This window comes from Hemicordylus capensis, chromosome 1 (genome assembly GCF_027244095.1).
Source record: "Hemicordylus capensis ecotype Gifberg chromosome 1, rHemCap1.1.pri, whole genome shotgun sequence".
Lineage (NCBI taxonomy): Eukaryota > Metazoa > Chordata > Lepidosauria > Squamata > Cordylidae > Hemicordylus > Hemicordylus capensis.
This window is the reverse complement of record NC_069657.1, coordinates 90,856,665-90,878,354: the sequence shown is the minus strand read 5'-3', so window position 1 is coordinate 90,878,354 and position 21,690 is coordinate 90,856,665. Positions and strand designations below refer to the sequence as shown.

The following is a 21,690-nucleotide window of genomic DNA, read 5'->3' as shown; positions in this document are numbered from 1 at the left end:
AATAATAGTCAGACCTCAGTTCAAATATCCATGAGCCTGTAATGATCAAAGAAGTCCTATTCCTCTTGACAGAACTATCCAACCTTCTCCTTTGGGGAGCCCAAGAGGAACATACTTAGCATTTCTACATTTAGCTATGAAATCCAAGGCAGCCAAACAATGGGGTCACTTCTTCAATCAACCGTTCAAATCACTCCTCCTTAGCCTGCAGTTTTACAAAGGGCTGCATAAAACACAATTTGATTATTTCAGCATATCTTCATTGGGTATATAGCTGCTCATTTATTTCAAATAATAAATGAGCAGCTAAATCAAGTACATTCAGTGATGTGAGGATGCTTTTCTTATACAGATCATTTAGGACTGAATAGAAGGAAGCCAGCCTCCATAAATCGTGTTTAAGTATACCAAAGGGGCACAAACTGGCAATGGTTGCAATTGAAATGGTTGATCTCAGAATCTCCCAGAGTCACTCAGTTGGTTCCAACAAAGAAGGATCCATATGGCAATAATTTCTACCAGAATTATTCCTACTGTACTCTGGTTGGATCTGAAACAGCCTGGCAATATTCTTCAGAAGTAGGAATGCGTAAATTCCCAATAACAGGTATTTTTAAAATCCTGTTGGCTTTACTCAGTATTTCTTACATACTTTGCTGAGGAAAAATGTATTATTTTTATTTTGAACTTCAAATTAGGTGAAATTTGTTAAAGCAGGAAATTGCTCGCCATCCCCATGATATTTGCTAGTCTTGTTTGCTAGTTGTTTATTATTTCTTGTTTACACAATCAGACAGGTGTTATTGACTGGTTTATTTTATCCAGACAACGAGTCCTTCCCAAGGACCTGGGATGGCTGAATTTTATCATCAATACTGTTGGTTATCATTATTATTTCTTGTTTACACAGACAGGTGTTATTGACTGGTTTGTTTTATCCAGACATCGAGTCCTTCCCAAGGACCTGGGATGGCTAAATTTTATCATCAGTACTGTTGGTTATCATTATTATTTCTTGTTTACACAGTCAGACAGGTGTTATTGACTGGTTTGTTATATCCAGACATCGAGTCCTTCCCAAGGACCTGGGATGGCTGAATTTTATCATCAATACTGTTGGTTATTATAGATATCATCGCAAAAAAAATTTCTATTTCTTTTTCTTCTATTCTGCTATCCCCTGGTATTGATATGTCGATTATTTTCACTTGTTTTTCTTTCTTCTCGAATACAGTTATATCTGGTGTATTGTGTGGCAGATGTTTGTCTGTTTGTAGTCAGAAGTCCCATGATATTTTTGCATCTTCATTTTCCACCACTTTTTCAATTTTATGGTCCTACAAATGTTTGGCTACAGGTAGCTTGTATTTTTTGCAGATGTTCCAGTGTATCATCCCTGCTACTTTGTCATGCCTTTGTTTGTAGTCGGTCTGTGTGATCTTTTTACAACAGCTGCTTAGGTGGTCCACTGTTTCATCTGCTTCTTTACAAAGGAAGCACTTGCTGATTGTTGTTGATTTTTCTACTTTTGCTCTTATTGCATTTGTTCTTAGTGCCTGTTCTTGTGCAGCCAGTATTAAATCCTCAGTTTCTTTCTTCAAGTTGCCATTCTTAAGCCATTGCCAGGTCTTGGTGATGTCTGATTTCCCACTTACATTGTGCAAATATTGACCATGCAGTGGCTTATTTTTCCATTTTTCTGCTCGGTTCTTGACTTGTTCTTTCTTGTAGGCCTGCTGTGTTTCATTGGTGTTGAATAGTTTCTCCTTATTGACCATTTGAAGTGCATCTTCTTCACTGTCCTTGATATATTCTTCAAGGCCTCTTTTCTCCTCCTCTACTGTTTGATGGACTTGCAGCATTCCTCTTCCACCTGAGCTGCGAGGGAGGTATAGCCTATCGACATCACTGCGGGGGTGCAGAGCATGATTGATGGTCATGATTTTCCTGGACTTACAATCTAGTGTCTCTAGCTCTGCCTGGGTCCAGTCTATTATTCCTGCAGTGTATCTGATAACAGGTATAGCCCAGGTGTTTATGGCTTGTATGGTGTTCCCACCATTGAGTTTGGACTTTAGGATTTTTTTAACTCTACTGATGTATTCACTCAACTTAAAATAATCCATCCATTCATTCATGTATTCATTCAACTAATAAAATAATAATAATAATAATAATAATAATAATAATAATAATAATGATAAATAACTGTAGTCGAGAAGAAAGAAAAACAAGTTAAAATCATCGACATAGCAATACCAGGGGATAGCAGAATAGAAGAAGAAGAAATAGGAAATATCACCAAATACAAAGATCTACAAATTGAAATTGAAAGACTGTGGCAGAAAAAGACCAAAATAATCCCAGTGGTCATTGGCGCCCTGGGTGCAGTTCCAAAAGACCTTGAAGAGCACCTCAACACCATAGGGGCCACAGAAATCACCATCAGCCAATTACAAAAACCAGCTTTACTGGGAACAGCCTATATTTTGCGATGATATCTATAATAACCAACAGTATTGATGATAAAATTCAGCCATCCCAGGTCCTTGGGAAGGACTCGATATCTGGATTGACAAACCAGTCAATAACACCTGTCTGACTGTGTAAACAAGAAATAATAATAATAATAATAATTATTATTATTATTATTATTATTATTATCATCATCATCATCATCATCATCATCATCATCATCATCTTCCATAAAAATTCTTCAGGTATTTTGTTTGGGAAGGAACCTTCACATTCAGTTTCACTTTATACAAAATCTCAGAGGCAACACTAGCAGAAGCTCTTACAAGACTTTTGAAGTCAGTTCTCAGCCTCACCTTCCAATGTTGAGGCTTGTTATCTCCCTGGTTTATAACTTTCCTCCAAACCATGCTCAGAAGTGTGGCAGAGGCTTACATCACATCTTGGCAATGGTAGCCACTTAATGGCACAGCGGAGAAATGACTTGACTAGCAAGCCAGAGGTTGTCAGTTCAAATCCCCACTGGTATGTTTCCCAGACTATGGGAAACACCTATATCGGGCAGCAGCAATATAGGAAGATGCTGAAAGGCATCATCTCATACTGCAAGGGAGATGGCAATGGTAAACCCCTCCTGTATTCCACCAAAGACAACTACCGGACTCTGTGGTCGCCAGGAGTCTACACCAGCTCGACGACACACTTTACCTTTATACATCTGAAAAGAATTTAAATAACACATTCTACTCAACTGACAACTAACAGTATAAGAGAATGCAGACATTTGGGTTATACTTGTCACGTCATTGTACAGAATGAGAAATAAATGTATGCAAGACAGCTTGCTACCTTGCAAGGCAACTTGCTAATTATGGGCTGGTGGGAAACAGCCTGTTCACACATATTTTTATACAACACTTAACATCTTTCTACCCCCTGCAAAATTGAGAACTGCATTAAATATGTATTTCATTGTTGCAAGAAAGGAAGGACTTTTTTCAACCCAACAGCCCTTAACTCAAAAATACAACATGAATAAGAAAATAGGAGGCACATTTGTGAAACCATTACACTTTAAAAACTGCATGAAGTAACAAATTGGCATAGAGCTAGAAATAGCCTGCTTTGTGCTAGAATTTACATTGGTGAAGGTCATCAGCATGTTCACTGGATGCTACAGGTAAGTCAAAATGAAATGCAGGGGGGAAAGCCTCTTACATACAGAAAGTTATTTCAATGAATTATGAATACAGTATCAGAATGGAGCTCATAATGCACCATTTAGTATGCTATATCAATATTCAGCAGTGACAGCCACAGAGGTAGCAGATACTGGAGTTTCAAGGGGATAGGAGAGAGAATTCCCCAACACTATAGCTTAGCTGCAAAGTCAGTAATGAATAATGAATCAATCTGCTCTGTTCCTGTAAGGAACGAAAAGGCCAGAATAAGGAGAAATGAAATTAAAAGAGTTCACTATCGGGTTTCCAAACTGGAGTTTATGAGATGCAACATTTTGGTTATGGCACACTGTAGCTATTTTCTTATTTGTGGTACCCCCGCTACAACTATGGGGTACCTACAACTGGTACTAGTTGGACTTTTGGACTGAGCCAGCAAGCCAGTTCTATATCTATATATTCGTGTGTGTGTGTGTGTGTGTGTGTGTGTGTGTGTGTACACCTGCAGCCACACTTAAACAACTGCCATTGTAAAAATAGTTCTAGAGTTAAGTACAATGTACTACATATACTTCACTCCCTAAATTAGGCTTCAGGTCCTGTAGCTTACTGCTATATTTGCCAAACATTCCGTTCTGGTTTCTAAACATGATTAACTGAGTTCAGAATTCCCCACAGTCAACTATTTCAGAAAATAATCACATTATTGCCAGACTCTTATTTAGCAGGGGGATGGGGGGGTGGATATAGGACCTATATTTGTGTTCCACTGTTCTACAAGTTTAAGACTAACAATTCTGGCAACAATTTTAGCAATATGTAAGCGGAGAAAGTGATGCCTAGGCAGGACAGTCTCATTGCACTTTGGAAAATGCATCACTTCAATTCTAAAATATGGATTTAAAAAGAAGCAGCAATATACTTTCCTTCAATTACTCTTCACAGGGGCTAAGTTCTATTATATGCTGCAAATAATATCCAATCATTATTTTCAAATACAAACGTCTCTGGACTTACTATATTGCAAAGAAAATACACACAGGAGATACACACAGGAGAAAAAACTTTCATTTTCTGATTTGCACTAACTATATAAATGCTTTTCTATTTAGCTGATTGGAAGGCAGAGTTTCCCTTGAACTCAAGGGCAGTGTAGCAGTGACAGAGCAGACAGCATTAGATTAATAGCTTCATTTCAAAATTGCATATACTAATTTCTGGGGCTTCTAATTTGGCTTTGTAGTCAGGATCCAAATTCATGCACCCTGTGTTAGACTCCATCTCCATGAGTGTGTTCCCCCCCCCCCCGAGGTGTTTGTGTGTGTTGGTAAATGCTGCATTAGTTTCAGCATTTTTTGATCTAAGCATTAATAGTGTGCCGTGAGTGTGTGCAAACCAGTTCAAATTCCAACTGGTTCACTCTCAGACTGGCCATTTTAGATGCTCAACCTAAACCAAGATGCTCAGACTAAACCAAGCCATTTGCATGGTCACACAAATGACCCACAAGGATTCATGGTGGCCTCAAAAATGGCCCACATGCATGCATGGCTCCCCCCACAAATGGCTGCTGCACACGCGCAGAGGGCAAAAATGACCCCAAAACAGAGACTCAGGGGGAGGTCAGTGCAGGGAGAGGGAGCCACTTGAGATCCTTTGCAGCCACTGCAGGACCTCCAAGGCTGCCACAGGCTGCAGCCCTCAGTGGCAATAATTGATTACTTTTCAAAAGCCTCTTTTAATGCCTCCTGCCATCTTCGAACCAGGCCAGATCTGGTTCTAATTTGAACTGGACCAGGCCCAGCTCAAGGGATGCCAAAACAAAACATGCCTGGTCCAGTTTAAATCCAGTTTGGATTCAAACCAAAGCAGGCAAACTGGTTTTGTGCCCATCCCTAGTATGCCGCACATCACAGGGCAATCTCAAATTGCAAGAACTAAGCCCTATTTTAAGAAGTATTATTATAATCAAAGCAATCCTTCTATCCAAGATTATTTTGTAGGAAGAATTAAACCATTAAAATGATTTCCTGCTTACTGAACTGATCCTGGGATGTCAAGCATGCAGAGCATTTGCTGATGAGTAGCCCAACATTTATACATCCACATTTATTATGTAGAAGAAACAGTGTGTTTAGATTAAACATTTAATTCTAGACAGCTTACAATAGCAGGAACTAGTGTTAAAATGAAAGGGAACAGAGGTTGTACTTCGGTCAAGCGTATTAAGTAAGGTTTTAAAGAGAGTCAACCAACTGGTGCTCAGTTTGGCTGCCTCCACATTTTTCCCTCTTCTGCTTTTGAGTTCAGGATCTACATGAGATCATAAAGACAACAAACATAATAATGGTTTTCAGGGGAGAAAATAAAGCAACTTCACACACATGACCTTTGCTAGCTGATCTGTAAATTGTTGTAGCATTTTCATTTAACAGCTCAGTGATAATATAAGGCTTCTAGCTCCTTCCCCATTTTACAGTTGAACAATTAAAGAGAATTTTAATGCTGAATGCATTTTTAACATAAATTAGATATCTGAATTCAACTCTGTAGTGAAGGCCATGTTTGAAAATAGTCTAAATATCCTACATCACTATACATCACTACTGCTGGAAACAGTGAGTAAAACAAAACAAGAACAGTGCCAAATTACCAAAACCAGACATAAGACACAATTGCTCCACCATGGTGAGTGAGCAGAGCCTTCTGCATAGTGATAGCAACAAGGACTTGGGGAAGCCTTATAGGCGAAGTTGGGCTGCTGACCACCTTTGTCCTCCTTTGTGCCTGTTGTGCACTCTTCCTTCAGCAACTAATACATTGTTCAGGGCAGTTTCACAGTCTATATTTCCTTTGTTTGACAGAACACTAAGGGCTCATAGTGCATTCATCCATAATGAACTGACTGAGCAGGCATTACAGAAGAAGAAAAGCAGAAAGACAGGCCAGTACTAGGGATTTGCAGAAAGTTCTGAGCTCAAAATGTTCCGACTCAAAGTGGGCCATTTTGAGTGTTTCGAGCTCGAAACAGATAACCCTTCAAATGAAGAGCTTGCTTCAAGCTCAGAACCGAACGTCCCCATTCTGAGTCTGAATCTTTTGACTGTACTAGCACCATTTTGGAGATGTTTCCCCCACTTGCTGACTAGTTTTGGCACTGACTTACGATTGGCTTGTGATCTCCTTGCTTCTTGGTTGGCTTGTTATCATACAAATCAACTTGATTTGTATGCTAACAAGCCAAGCAAGAAGGTCTCAAGCCAATCAGAAGTCAGTGCCAAAACCAGTCAGCAAGCCGGTGGAAAACCTCCAAAATGGTGCTTTTTAATGTATTCATAAATGATTTAGAAGTAGAGGTAAGCAGCCAGGTGGCCAAATTTGCAGATGATATCAAACTCTTTCGGGTAGTGAAATCCAAAAGGGATTGTGAGGAGCTCCAAAAGGATCTCTCCAAACTGGGTGAGTGGGCAACAAAATGGCAAATGCAGTTCAATGTTGGCAAGTGATGCACATTGGGACGAAAAACCTCAACTTCAAGTATATGCTGATGGGATCTGAGTGGTCAGTGACTGACCAGGAGAGGGAACTTGGGGTCATGGTGGACAGCTCATTGAAAGTATCGACTCAATGTGTAGCAGTTGTAGAAAAGGCCATTTCCATGCTAGGGATCATTAGGAGGGAGATTGAAAATAAAACGGCTAATATTATAATGCCCTTATACAAAAAGATGCTGTGGCCACACCTGGAGTACTGCATACAATACTGGTCACCACATCTAAAAAAAAAGACATTGTAGAACTGGAAAAGGTGCAGAAGAGGGCAACCAAAGATGAATAAGGGCCTAGAGCACATTTATTATGAGGCAAGGCTACAACACCTGGGGCTATTTAGTGTAGAAAAAATACAACTGCGGGGAGACATGATAGAGGTCTATAAAATCATGCATGGTGTGGAGAAAGTGGATAGAGAGAAATTCATATCCCTTTCACATAACACTAGAACCAGGGGTCATCCCATGAAATTGATTGCCAGGAAATTTAGGAACAGCAAACAGAAGTACTTTTTCACACAATGCATAATCAACTTGTGGAACTGTCTGCCACAAGATATAGTGACAACCAACAACCTGGGTGGCTTTAAGAGGGGTTTGGATAACATCATGGAGGAGATGTCTATCAATGGTTACTAGTCAGAGGGCTGTGGGCCACTTCCAGCCTCAAAGGCAGGATGCCTCTGAGTACTAGTTGCAGGTGAGTAAAAGCCGGAGAGAGGGCATGCCCTCAACTCCTGCCTGTAGACTTCCAATGGCATCTGGTGGGCCACTGTGTGAACCAGGATGCTGGACTAGATGGGCCTTTGGCCCAATCAAGCAGGGCTGTTTTTATGTTCTTATAAATGGCTGCCGCCGCCACCACCACCCCTTTTTATCCCAAGAGTTTGACCCTACCTGGGCTTGGGGTGGAAATTTCAGGGAAACTCTCTGTCTTTTGCTATGGGAAAAATACTCAAGAATCATCCATGTACAAGCCTACACCTGGTGAAAAAATGGGTAGATTGTTGACCATCTGAGGCGTGTGTGCACCAGAATGAGACTCCCTTCTGGCCCCCACTTTTCTGAGAAATTCCACTCAGAGAGACTTGTAAAATGCAAAGGGGAAAAAAAGAAAAAAGTTATTATCCAAATCCTACAGACTGCTTCGGTCTGAGGTTCCCTCAGCTTTTAGTTACAGGTAAAAAATACTCAGTGGTTACGAGAATACTTCAAAAAGCACATCAAGTGCAAGGAACATGGCTGTAGGAAAATACAAAAGCACCTTTAAAAGCTTACAGATTCTTTTACAATGCCCTGGATGGATGGGCACAGGCTAGCATTTCTTAGCTTAGTTACGTTACAGATAGCAATAGCAATAGCAATAGCAATAGCACTTACATTTATATACCGCTCTATAGCCGAAGCTCTCTAAGCGGTTTACAATGATTTAGCATATTGCCCCCAACATTCTGGGTACTCATTTTACCGACCTCGGAAGGATGGAAGGCTGAGTCAACCTTGAGCCCCTGGTCAGGATCGAACTTGTAACCTTCTGGTTACAGGGCGGCAGTTTTACCACTGCGCCACCAGGGGCTCTTCTAAAGATAAACAATAATAGACCAGTATCAGGAATATACCATGTTCTGTGTGGTTGCTAAGAGTCGACACTGACTTGACGGCACTTAATCAATCAATCAATCAATCAATCAGGAATATGCAAAACACACACAAAAGAAACTTAAAATCTGACACAAAGTCTGACTAAACAATCTTTCCTAGACTAAGCTTCCCGAAGCCAAAGCCCTGGCTACCTTTGCTTTGAACTCACCAAAACCCTCGTTGAGAATTAGACCCTGCAGCCCTATCTTCCTAGGTCCACAACCATCCTTCTGAAGCCAAACTCCATGGCCACACATCCTGCTCTCATCTCCAACCTGCTTCTTCTAAAAAAAGGAACCTTCTCTTTCTCTCCGTGCTTCTCTAGGTCCCACCCACTTGATGTGCTGATTGGCTGAGCCCTGTAGTTCACCAGCTTGTCATTCAGGACAAGGTTAACTTCTGGTTTACTCTTTAGTGGGAGAACTGGCTGGTCACTACAAACCAGCACAACCAGTTGTTCTGAGGGAATGTTCCGGGCATTTGTGTTCCATTCCAAGCTTGGAATAGAACAAAAATCCCATTCCCCGCTCATCCCTAGCCAGTACCATATCAACACGAGGCATGTTATCGTAAATAAAAGAACCAGCTGTTCTTTCACAGAGTCTCCTAGTCTAAAATAAAACTGATTTCAGCATCTGCCATGGTAGATCAGAGTGTCTCCCATTCAAGGAGGCTGTTCTCACAACCAGCCTAACCCAGCCTGGGGCAGCCCAGCTGTGATTAGGCTGGTTGTGGGAAGTAGTGGGATCCTTGTGGATCCCTTTGCTCTCTGCTCACTTAAGCCTCTAATGAAACCTGGAGGTTAGCCAAGGCTAAGGGTGCACTTGCATCCTTAGCCCAGCTGCCAGGAATCTTCTTGGGCTGAGTTCAGACACAGAGTGCCCGTCTGACAAAGGAATCCTCCAATGCAATGTGTGTGTTGTGCATTGCATTGTGGGATGCCTAGAGACCAGAACAACAAGATCCAGCCCCGGATCCCTCCATGCTTCATGGAACTACATGGAACACGACTACTGATGTAGGAGTGTGGAACACATTCCCACCACCTTAAGATCGCTTTGTCTGTGGGGAAGGTAAGGTTTACCCTGCTTTCCCCCCGCCTGCCTCTGCACAATGGCAATCATGAGAATTGCCTCTAAATTTTTGGAGAAGTAAACCATGTCCATTGTCTCTCATCAGTGATCAATACATCCTGTAGTCTGAGGAGCAGCAGCAATTTCCCCTGGGTTTTCCTTCATATTTCAACAGCATTATTCAACAGACAAAATCATCCCTCCCTTGTAACTCTACACAAATACATGTGCAACTATACGCAAGTAAATTACTACTGTAAATCAGGACAGGGTTAAAGAAGTTTTAGAGACTATTAGGACAGAATGGATCTTACCTTGAGTCTCAGCTGCAACAGCTAAACTTCTGGCGTGTGTCACAGCAAGTACAACAGCAACTAGTTCTCCTAACAGTGTAGGTGTTACTGTTTTCAGATTTTCTGTGTTGCTGTTTGTGGGCTCAGGATAGCATGAACATGGGCTTTGTCATTATACAGGAAAACTGCCAATAAAAGCAAGAAATAGTGCATTATGTTATTAAACTTTTAGAGCTAGAGGCTGGGGCTTTAGGTATGATTTGTTTTATCAATGGGGATTAAGGGTTACTGTTGGATCAATAGCCATAGATAGGCAGTTAGAGGCAGAATGGAGCAGCTGGATGAAATGACCCAGTTCTGTGGAAGACATTCCACATGTTCAAAGCCACTCATAAGCAGGAAAGGGGGTAATCCTGAGCATGAGTACAGAGTAGAGCTTGCAGAATATTTCCTCAAAACCTTCTCCTTCTCACTGCCACTGTGGAGCCAGCACATTGCATCACAACCCCAAAATGTACTTAAGCAGAGCTCCCTGCCACCATATTTCACATATGATGATACAATGGCATATTCCTCTGCAGACTCACAACACGACCAAATTCTTGATTATGCTGAATGTAATCTGCATGATAGGTGTGCATTTAAAGTTAAAGTTGCCATATTCCAGTTCTCAAAATCTGGGCAGCTCAATTTGCACATATTATGCAAAACAAGTGTTCTGAAGTATCACTATAATTCAGGCCTGCACAACTTTGGTCCCCCAGCTGTTTTTGGACAACAACTCCCATAATCCCCAGCCAAAGTAGCCAATAGCCAGGGATTATGGGAGTTGTAGGCCAACATCTGCAGGAGGGCCGGAGTTGAGCAGGCATGCTATAATGGCTTTTCCACCTCAAATTGGCCTTGTTCAGACATGGTGTTTAGATGTTTTTGTATGAATGACTGTGCCTGCATTCATTTTAAAAGTCAGGTGGGGTACAGAGCCTTTCAACAGCAGGGTACAGATAGGAATTGTACCACTGTACCTGCATTTAGCACAACACATGAATAACTATACCAATATACAGGTCTGTACACAGACACCACATTTTGACATTATAGAAAATACACTTGCAATGTACATGAGTACAAGCAAGGCCAGAAGAACTGCCCCATCCTGTCACTCACCCCCTCACCAGCACTTCTCATGGTTACAGTGGCATTCATTTGAAGATGCAAACACCATATCTGTGATGATGGCTGCTTTTGTGATCAGGAGGCTCAGGCTGGGGTGCCTCAGCCTGTGTCATGGAAGCACCTGCCATTGCAGATACAGTATTAGTCCGTATCTGCAGTGATGAATGCTGCTTTAATTACAGGGGGACACTGCTGTAATCATGAGCAGCACCAGCAAAAGGGTAAGTGACGGACTGGGGCAGAAATCCTGGCCATGTTTTACTACAAGCATTTTTTCTGTTACATCAGAATAGAGCTAAATGGTATGAATGTTGAACATAAGATGCAGATATGGCTATTGTCTCCATCAAACACAGCTTCATGCAAAGAAACAGGGCACTGGAACTTTTTAACATACTTTTGCATGGAACGTTATTTATCAATTAAACAATTCTTACTCCAGCTTTTGCTATGTAATGTCCTTAACAGCAATAAATGACTCACAATGGCTTACAAAGATAATCATCCGCTGAATCCTTAAATCCCTAAACAAAACGAAAGTATATTTGAGTCTAGTAAATTAATGCTCAACTCACTTGCATAGGCTGTTGAGATACGTATCCAGCCTAGTGTAGTGGTTAGAGTGTTGGACTAGGACCAAGAAGACCCATGTTCAAATTCCCATTTAGCCATGAGGCCCATCACTTATCTCTCAGCCTAAACTACCCCACAGCAACAAATATAATAACCATGAGCAGGGCTGTCCCTAGGAGGGCTGGGGACGAATGAGCATGTGTGGGGTGGGGCCTCACTGCCTCGGCCACCACCACTCCCCCCCCCCAGCACACATAGTGGCCGGGCGAGCCACCGCACCACTGGGAGCTGAGGCGGACGCACGGGCAGCCTCACTGAGTGGAGCAGGCTGCTTCCAACTCACTGGCCACTGCTGCTCCCCCCACCCCGAGCCAAGATGGGCGTGCAGGCAGCCTGGCTGCATGGGGCAGGCTGCTGCTCCCCCCCCATACATGATGGCAGCCATGCCAGCTGCCATGCCACTGGGAGCTGAGGCAGGCACATGAGCAGCCTTGCTGACCGGAGCAGGCTGCTTGCCACTCACTGCCTCAGCCGCCACTTGCTGCTCCCCCAGATGGTGCAGCCAGCGGGAGGCTGGAGCCGAGCGAGCGGTAAGGCAGGCGGCTCTCCGCTCATGGCACAGTGGCACAGCCACTGCAGGGCCCCTCCAAACGCAGGGCCCCGGGGCAGTTGCACCGGTCTCCCCACCCTAAGGTCAGGCCTGACCATGAGCATAATCACAATCATGTACACTACTCTGGGCTCCTTGGAGTAAGAGTGTGGTATAAAGTAAATAATCAGTCACTCAATCCATGCTTCCTATTCATGGCAATCCCTTACTGTACTCCTTGCTGCAGTATGCAGTTTGGTGCTCTTTTCTTTGTGTCAGTTTTAATACTTGGGTGGAATTCTTATCATGGAAACAAAAGTTTCTTGTACATACAAAATCAATTTAAATATTTACAAGTTTTGATTAGATAACACTGTTATTCTCTTCTCTGTTCTTTATGGGTGCTGGTTATTTCTGTGGACTAGTTACTTTGTTTCTTCAATGTTCTGTGTTTAGACTTTTAAGTTCTTTCCTCACTTTCAGGGAAAGGCTTGTTTATCAAAAAGGCTCTTCGTGAAATAGCTGCTTTGCACAGTCTGTTCTTGTGTAACCCTGAAGCAGGCTCAGGGTCTCTGAGATAACTCTGTCACCCACTAGAAGTTAGTTAGAAGGACTTTAAAGATTTTCTCCCTTTCCTTTCTCCTCCTCTCTTCCACCTGACATCAGTTCTCTCTTCCTTTTATTTTTGCTTATCCCCTCAGCTTCTTTTCTGTTTCCAGACTTGCCTCTTAGCAAGCCTTTCTCTTGTGTTTTCACTGCTTAACAATCTTCAGCACTTGAATGCTAACTGCTCTCTCCCTTCACATCAACCTATCTAATTTAGTAACTGAATCTAGCAACAATAACATTGGCTGTATCCGCACGTAATGCAGAACCGCGGGTCCAATGGACCCATGGTTCTACTAGCTGCCACCCCCTGTCCCACCTGCACACACTCCATTCAGATGAAATGAAGAGTAGGCTCTCTGCAGTCAGGAAGACTGTAGAGAGGAGGGGCAACTGGTTATGAGGGCCTCCTTCTTGCATGAAGGATAGTCTGCATAGCCAATCACAGCCAGAAAGAAGGAGGAGCTTCCTCCCTCAACTCTGGTTACAGCTAATGCAGCCTTGAGTTCTGCATTCACATGTAATGCTTCAAACTTCAGTATGAGCAGTGAAACTCACTACAAGCTGAGGGTCCAAATGGGAGTTTGCCAAGCACAACCTCAGGTCACTTTCGATACAGGACCTTAGTTGAATGCATTCTCACATACAGGTTTGGCAACCTCTGGCCCCTTTAACTCCACTTTCCCATTATGTATGAATGTGGCCAGAGTAACAGCCACTGCAGTACAACCCACCAAATAACTCCATTAACTGTTTCTTCTCTATTTCTTCCATGAGAGTCTTCAAACACTCTGATAATCATATTTCACTGATAATCATATGCTGTAATGGCTGTTGCTCCTGAAAAGATTATGATGCCCAAGAGTCCTTGCACCTTTCCCAGGACTGCATTTGAAAATCTCTTGAAATCTCTTGAAAGTTGAGCCACCCACAGATGCTTTTTCCTTGCTGCCAGGGACAACCATGTTAAAGAGAATGAAGCAATTCCCACGATCAGTAGAAAGTGGGCTAAGGGAGCCTAACCCACTTTCTACTGAAAGTGGGAACTACCAGGCTCACAGATGAGCCCAGTGGTTCCAAGGCAGCTAGTTCGCCTAATTCCCCCTCCCCTTAAATGAGGTTAATGGAGCGAGCGCTCATTAACCTCATTTTTTGACTCATGTGCCACTGCAGTGTTCGGCGACACATGGGTAGACCCCCAACCAGGAGGCTGCAGCCAGCCTCCTGGTCTCAGGGGCCTCTCCAGAATGCCCCACACACTCGCATGGGGCATCCTGGAACATCCTGGGGCAATGTGGCTCCCAATCCCTGCAGCCCCCACTGGCTCCGTGATGGAGCCAGTAGTCGTGTGGGCAGCCAATCCAGCCACCCAGAGCTGCAGGCAAGATTGTCTGCAGGGAGAGCAGGTGATGCCTGCTCTCCCTGCAGACCCACCAGAAGCTCTTCTCACTGATTGTGAGAAGATCTTCAATGTCTCAATGAAGTCCCCTGCCCACTTGTTGATATGGGTATTGGGCTCCAACTTTAGAGGCCACCTTTCAGGAAAAAAGGAGGTCTTGCACATGACCTCTGTGCTTGGAGCCGGGGGGGGGGGGGATGGGCAGAAGACAGAATCACTCCTGCCTTCCTCCACATGAGCAATGCTGCCGCCCTGCTCACAGTGCCAGACTCCCAGATGTGCCGCTGCTGTGAGCAGTGTGGCAGCAGGGAGGCCAAGGGAGGGATGCACGACCTCCAGGAGTCCCACAAGACACTGCAAAAAGAATGTGGTTCCTTGGGGAATTCCCCCAGGAGTCAGGCACTCTAGATGCTCAACTCTGTGCATGCTCAGGCTGCTTGTAGCCCAAGTACCCACATGACCCTTGCGCTGGGGTTAAGGGTGTGCTCATGCTCTTAATCCTGGCTAAAAGTTGGGGTTGAAAGTCGGGTCAAGCTGGGTGCGAGTGTCAGGATCGGGAGCAATTCCCATGCTCTACATAAGCAGCCTAACCTAGTCTGGGCTGTCCCAACCTGGATTAGGTTGCTCATGTAAATAGCCTTAAGGTGTTAGGGCTGGTAGCAAAAACATTGTGGAGATTTCTCCATGCTATTGATCTCTACAAGTGGCCATAACTGAAAGAGATTAGTTGAAGACCCAAAGGTGGTGATCACAGGGCCACTCCATAACTTACCACTGGAATAAGAATACAAGGGTCAGGAGAGTGTGGCCAAAAACAAAGTGGGAGCAGGAGGGATGGGCTGAAACCTCACCTTCAGTTTGAAGCGTCCCCTTTGAATGAGGCCAAAGAAAAGCATTAAATTTGGGGCCTTTCTGAACCACTGAGCACCCTCCAATTTGAATCATTGCTATAATGTATTGTAATTTCCATTACTATGTTGTTGAAGACTCTTCACCTTCTGGATGTATGCTGAGGTCATTTATCCTACTGTAGTCTGTCCTCTACTGATTTAAATGCCAGGAAGGAGATAATTATTCTTTTAAATACATTTTTAAATGACTTAAAAAAACCTAGAGTACCAGAAAATTAGAGTACCAAAAAACTTTTTTGTTCAACAACAAAAAATGTTATCAGCAGCTCAAAATAACCTCCAGCAGCGGAAGTGTGTGAAATGGCAGGTTGTGCCCTGCATGGTGCCTTACTGTTTATGTGCATGCACTTAGATGAAGGTGTACTAGGGACCAGATGCATTCTTTTCCCACTCAGAAATTTAAATTCTAAACACTTAAAGTTGGGAGCTGAGCCCTAAAGAACAACAAGAACAGCATACACAGCAAAATGCTAGCAAAGCATCCTCAAAAGGCAAAAAAAAAAAAAAAAAAGGACAACAGGATGTCAGAAATTTTCTAGGGTCAGCAACCAGAAAATATTGACTATACTGTTAAATTGAAACAGTTGGAGTCTATGCTTTGATATTTCTGTAGAAAAGAATGAATTAAAGCTGAGATATTATGTACACTTACCTGGGAACAGGTCCCATTTAATCTGATGAGGCTTACTTTTAAGTAGATGTTTATAAGATTGTGCTGCATATTGCTGAACTTTATGGGAATTTTTCTGTAGTCACTTTCAGAATATAACAGATTTGTTCCTCCTTATACTCCATACCTTGGGCTTGTGAGTTACCATCATGGGAAATGGGATCAGGGTGTAGGAGTGTGGGGGGGGTAGCTTTGTGAGATGAGGATCATGGAACCAATGGTATCTGGAGTTGGGAATGTGGACGAGAGTCTAGGATTGGTATTCACAGGCTTACCTCTGACACTTGACTCACAAGAGGACAAGAGATGCTTTCCTTTGATTTACATATTTGATTTACATATTCTTAGAATCTGTTTTAAAAGGCTAGGAAGCATTTACACAAATAACACATGTTAGCACTATTGCTGTTTTGCCTCAGCTAAGGTGCTGAGAACAGTCAAAGCACAGCTCTGGTGCACTTCACTAGGGTCATGTTCACCTCAGAGGCCACTTTCTGGTATCTCCTCCTGGAGACTTTTCACACAGGGCTTCTGCCTCAAATCTCCTTCAGAAGAGAGTGTGTGTGCATTCACACACCAGCCAAACTTACCTCAAAGTCCATTCGCGATTGTTGGACCCACTCCACACACAAACCGGGTTTTGTGATGTGAATTCTAACTTATCTCGACATATGTCCAGGTTTTTAAAATGCTGGTTTAAAGCTACTTTTTCTGAAAACGTCTGAGCAAACAGGAGAGGCACTGATGTAGAATCATTAGCTGATAAGAGGCATGCTCTTTTCAGAAATGCAGATCTATCTCTGCAGGAGCTTTCTTCCCCCCCCCCATCCCCCATTGGCTAGAAGGAAAACACAGAGCATGCCATGTGGACTTGTTTCAAAACAAAACTGAGAGCAGAGGGAAGGGGCTGCTTCCTTCAGTGCAGCGAGTTTACTTTGAAGTGCCTTTGCTCAGTGTTTACCCCGAAGCCTGAAGCCAAGTGCGAATAACTCCCTGGGGTAGAAATAAAAGCTGCTGATAGAAAACAATGGGGAAATCCAAGATATTAGCATAGCTGTCATTTGGCAGCATTATGTGCTCCTCAATCAAATGGTAGAAACAATGACAGGAGTTCCAGCTTTTCCTAAGGTATTATTTCATGTGAAAAAAGAAATATAATATTCTGAGGTTTTTAGTTATTTCAAAGCACAGTGTGTCTGTATGGAAGTTAATGAAACACAAGGCTATTTGCACACAAGTGAGTTCTGGATTTGGGTTGGGAGATGGTGTGGGGGGCAATTTAAGTAAACTGATGCTTGCTGAGACCTGAAGCATGCTTCATTTGAGGAATATTTAGCTTGAGATCAAAAATTTGGATTCCAAATTAGCCTCAGCCCTGCATCTAGCCTGTAATATTAATAGTGTACTAGATTTCAAGGCTATTGGAAGCCGCAGTGTTCTCGACCTTGAATATGGTGATAATGAACCTTATTTGCAATTTTGTGTTGGCACTGGCAGGACCAATTTTAAAGGTTAAGAAGAAGATGAAAACAATTTCATACAAAGTAAGAACTGAGTTGAAAAAAGCTCCAATATTTGCTGTAATATGCTGCGGCCCAGTGATTCAAAAATCCTGGATTTCTCCATTATTTCCAAGGGCAGCTCTCTTTCCTCCCCAGGGAAAAAAAAGTAGCTTCAAAAAAAAAGGGGCCTGGTAAGTTCTGTCTCCAGACAAATAAATTATGACTTTCTTCTGTCAAATCTCTATGGGTCATGCAGGTATTGTGAGATGGGGGCGGGGACACATTTTTACTGCTTCACTTATTGACTCGTCAATCCTACTTGGACTTCTGCCATTATTTAGAACAATGTCAGGATCAGGCTTATTTGTCATGAAACAGTTGGTAGAATACTGCTTTTATAGTTTGCCTTGTCTCACTGCTTCTACAAAGAAACTTATTCTAGACACTTTAAAAAAGGGCAACAAACCAAAATGACACCAGATGGCATACCCAGAATCCAGGCAAAACTGAGCCATCCCAAGCCCATATGGCAATCCTATTTTAAAACATTAAGGCACTAAAACACACCCTGTTGCCTGCATAATCCCTAGTAACTAAGCATAAGGGCACAACTAAAAGGGAACCTTACATCACCTTTGAATGATTCTCAGGTGCAGAGGAAACCTTTCCCTCTAACTCTGTAGTAGCCACATCCACTGAAGAGCATCCAGTATGTGTAGGAGGAGCTGCATATTCCAAAATAACAAGGCTGAAAAATGTAAAAAGACCAAAGGAGAGGCAAGTTTCAGACTGGTTATAGGTAATGGAAGTTTGTTTTGGTATTGAAAATGGCCAATATATCCAGCTTCACTGCATAAAAGTTTGCATAAGAGTTTTGATCTTCAATTAAAATGACATGTACAACATCTTAAAATCCCATTCCCAAGCACCAGTTTCAAGCCTTGATTCCTTTTTGGCATTTTCTTAGTTTTTTGGTACCACCCTTCTTTTCCTTCCACAGCTGACAAGGCACCCTGCAGAGATGCATCTTATGTTTAGGATACTAGCTGTTGATTAGGGTTCTTCCATAGCAGCCACTGGGGACTTTTGATGTGGTCTCACAGCAGCAGCTTGCTCCACTGATACATAAAGAATATGACTGTGATGTGGCATCAGCTGAACTCCAATACACTTTTGGTAAAATTGGGAGAAGGGGCTTCTCAGGAGAATTATAAGCAGTATTTAAAAGGAAACCGCATAGTTTTGAGATAAGTCTACCAAGGTGTCTTAAGAGAAATCCCTAGGACAGTGGAATAACAAAATTTCCAAAATCTGCTGCATTATTTTAGGTGCTAACCCATCAAGATCTGTACCATTCAGTCTCTATAATGAACATGTAAAAACTTCTTCCTCTCTAAAATCTAAAAGGAGATAAAAACAATGTCATATCCAAATAAAGTACTGTGATTCCTCAAAGGAATTACAGAAGGTACTAAATATTATTAAGGCTATAGGATCATAAAGTCTCTCTCTCTCTCTCTCTCTCTCTCTCATCCTCGGTGATATTGAGTGGGGGGGGGCAGCAGATGGAGTCACAGTCAAAGTTATGAGGAGTTCAAGTGGAAGCTATTGTCATTCACAACCTAAGCAGACTTAAAATCACTAATGCAAGAAATAGTCCTTTTCTGTGCTTCCAGTACAAGATAGGATTATTTGAGTAAAACAGAACCTTGGTTAAAAACACAATTTTGATGTTTTGTTCATGGAATTATGTAAATAACTAGTTGACCGGGCACAGAGCATCTGCGCCCCTGGTTCTCCACCACCTCGTCCCGCCTGTCCGTGCCTCTTCAAGCCGGCGGCCTTCGCCTGCCGGACAGCCACACCCCCTCAGGCCGGCCGATGGGAGCTTCGCCCGCCCGCCCGCCCACTGCGGCCTCACAATGGCAGCCACCACCTCCTCAGGCCGGCAGGACTTTGCCCGCCAGCCACCTCTTCAGGCCGGCAGGGCTTCGCCCGCCCGCCTGCCGCCTCCTGACAATGACGGGGCTTCGCCCACCCACCGCCTCCTCATGATGACGCGGCTTCGCCCACCGCCTCCTCAAGCCACGGGGCTTCTCATGCCGCCGGCCACCTCCTCATGCCGGCGGGGCTTCATTTGCATGCCGGCCGGCCGGCTGCTGCCACTTGCGAGAGAGGTAGCCAGCCCCTTCTCCCCCCACCCCCACCTCATGTCCTCGCCTCCAGGCAGGTGCAGACCCAGGCTGCCGGCCCGCCACTGCCTTGCCTCCACGGTCCAATTCTCCTGGGTGCGCCGCCAGCCAATCAGGCACCTCCGCAGCCCAGCCAATCAGCTGGGCTGCCGGGACGCATTTTCCCTGCGCACACCCAGGAGAAATATATAGATAGATAGATAGATAATCTCTCCATTCGTATGTTTTACCAAGCTTACAATACAGAAATAAATCAATAAATAAGGAACGTTATTCTTCCAAATACATTAATGACAATATTCCGAACCAAATTCAGCACTGACATCTGCAAGATATCGAATCATTTACTGTTCTTTTGGAGATTGCTTTTTTAAGCCGTAGGTTATACATCTTTTGGCAATATCTTGTAGCCAACGTTTGTCCTTCATTCTGAGAAGGATGTCAAATGAGGTTAGGTCTAAATCTTTGCTGGCCCAGATGTATGATAGCAACAGTACTTCCCTTGTCTTTTAAGACAAGCTTCCCCCCACCCACCCCGCCCTGCTCACACTCAGTTTCCTTATCTGTGCATTCCCAGATTTCCTGATGCATGATTTCAGAAAACACTATTAACCTAGCTTTCTAGTTAATAATCAGCTACATTTCCTGCAGACCAGAAAATGTGCTGTAATTCACAGGCATAGAGTTGCATTTTTAATAGTCAGTTGACAGGCGCTTCTGAAATTTCTTCTCCTGCACCTCCACACCTGGGCTCAGGGTTGCAATGGTTGTGAGTGACCATTTGTTTTATAGGAGAGAGACTTGTCTTCTTAAAATCTCAGAGAAGTCTCTTTAACATGCTGCCAGCAGCAAGTCTTATTAGGCAGGCTGCTTCTGTCTCTTGCTTTGGCACAAGGGGAATGAAAGGACAGTATGGATTTTATCCCGCCCCAACTATTCCATCCTTTCTCACACAGGAACAAATCCACACACTTTTAAGGAAGCTAATCCATTTGCATGGTGAATGAAAAAACGGTATTCGGCAGCTGCCAAGACATATAAAGTGACGTTTCATCTCTTTTGTTTGTTAAATTTATAATTGCATACACATTCCTGAAACAGAGGTTGGGACAAATTCATGGTAACTCTAGTTTATCACAGGGCTGATCATTTGGGTCAGGATAGACAAAAAGCAGATCTGTTCAAAGTATTAGGCTTCTGACAAAGCAAATAAATAAATAAAAATAAATAAAAGCATCCCTGCGATAGAAATCTATTTTCTATATTACATACATAATTGCCTGCAAAATATTTAAATATACCTAAAAAGAGAGTTCTTAAGTCATTAAGCAGGGCTACCTAGGCTGTAGTCCACCAAGCTGAACTCAGCTCAGCAACCATTTATGGTAGCCTGCCAGGTGTTTGACATCACTGTGTTTTTCAGTTCCATGAAGGTAGTAACACCAAGAGGTAGACCATGCTACATAGCTGATGTGCTGCATTTGGCTTGGTGGGCCATGTAGCTCTGACCCAAGGGATTTTTTTTTTAAGGGACAGACTATAGGCCAATCCACATGCTTATCTTGCCATATGAGCACCAACACACAGTGAGGTAGTTCACACGACTGGACAAGAGGTGGCAGGTGGGTGGGGTATACTCACCTTCCCCCAGATAAGCCAGTTCCTGTTTGGGAGCATGAACTGCACTCCCATAGGAGCAGCACTAAGAAGTTGTAGTGCACTGCTCCGGAGACCAGGATGACATATCCCAGCCTTTGGGAATCCCACAATGCACCGTGCGATACACACAATGCATTGGGGGATTCCCCCAAGAGACAAGCGCTCTAGGCACCCATCTCTGTGCGTGGCTGGGCTGAAAG

The 21,690-nt window shown here is 43.3% G+C and overlaps 1 protein-coding gene and 1 long non-coding RNA gene across 6 annotated transcripts in view; one reads left to right on the top strand and one right to left on the bottom strand.

Moving 5' to 3' along the window:
- The window catches only part of LRRC4C (leucine rich repeat containing 4C), a 1,145,515-nt gene that overhangs the window by 895,211 nt on the left and 228,614 nt on the right, over positions 1–21,690 (bottom strand). For 4 of the 5 annotated variants that reach the window (XR_008308694.1, XM_053256515.1, XM_053256493.1 and 1 more), the window contains exon 2: positions 10,235–10,398. The exons of the other annotated variant lie outside the window; for it this stretch is intronic. The gene's annotated coding sequence lies outside the window, so the exon portion shown is untranslated. The remainder of the gene's footprint in view (positions 1–10,234; positions 10,399–21,690) is intronic. 5 annotated transcript variants of the gene reach the window in all.
- The window catches only part of LOC128327597 (uncharacterized), a 199,389-nt gene that overhangs the window by 75,345 nt on the left and 102,354 nt on the right, over positions 1–21,690 (top strand). The window lies entirely within an intron of this gene.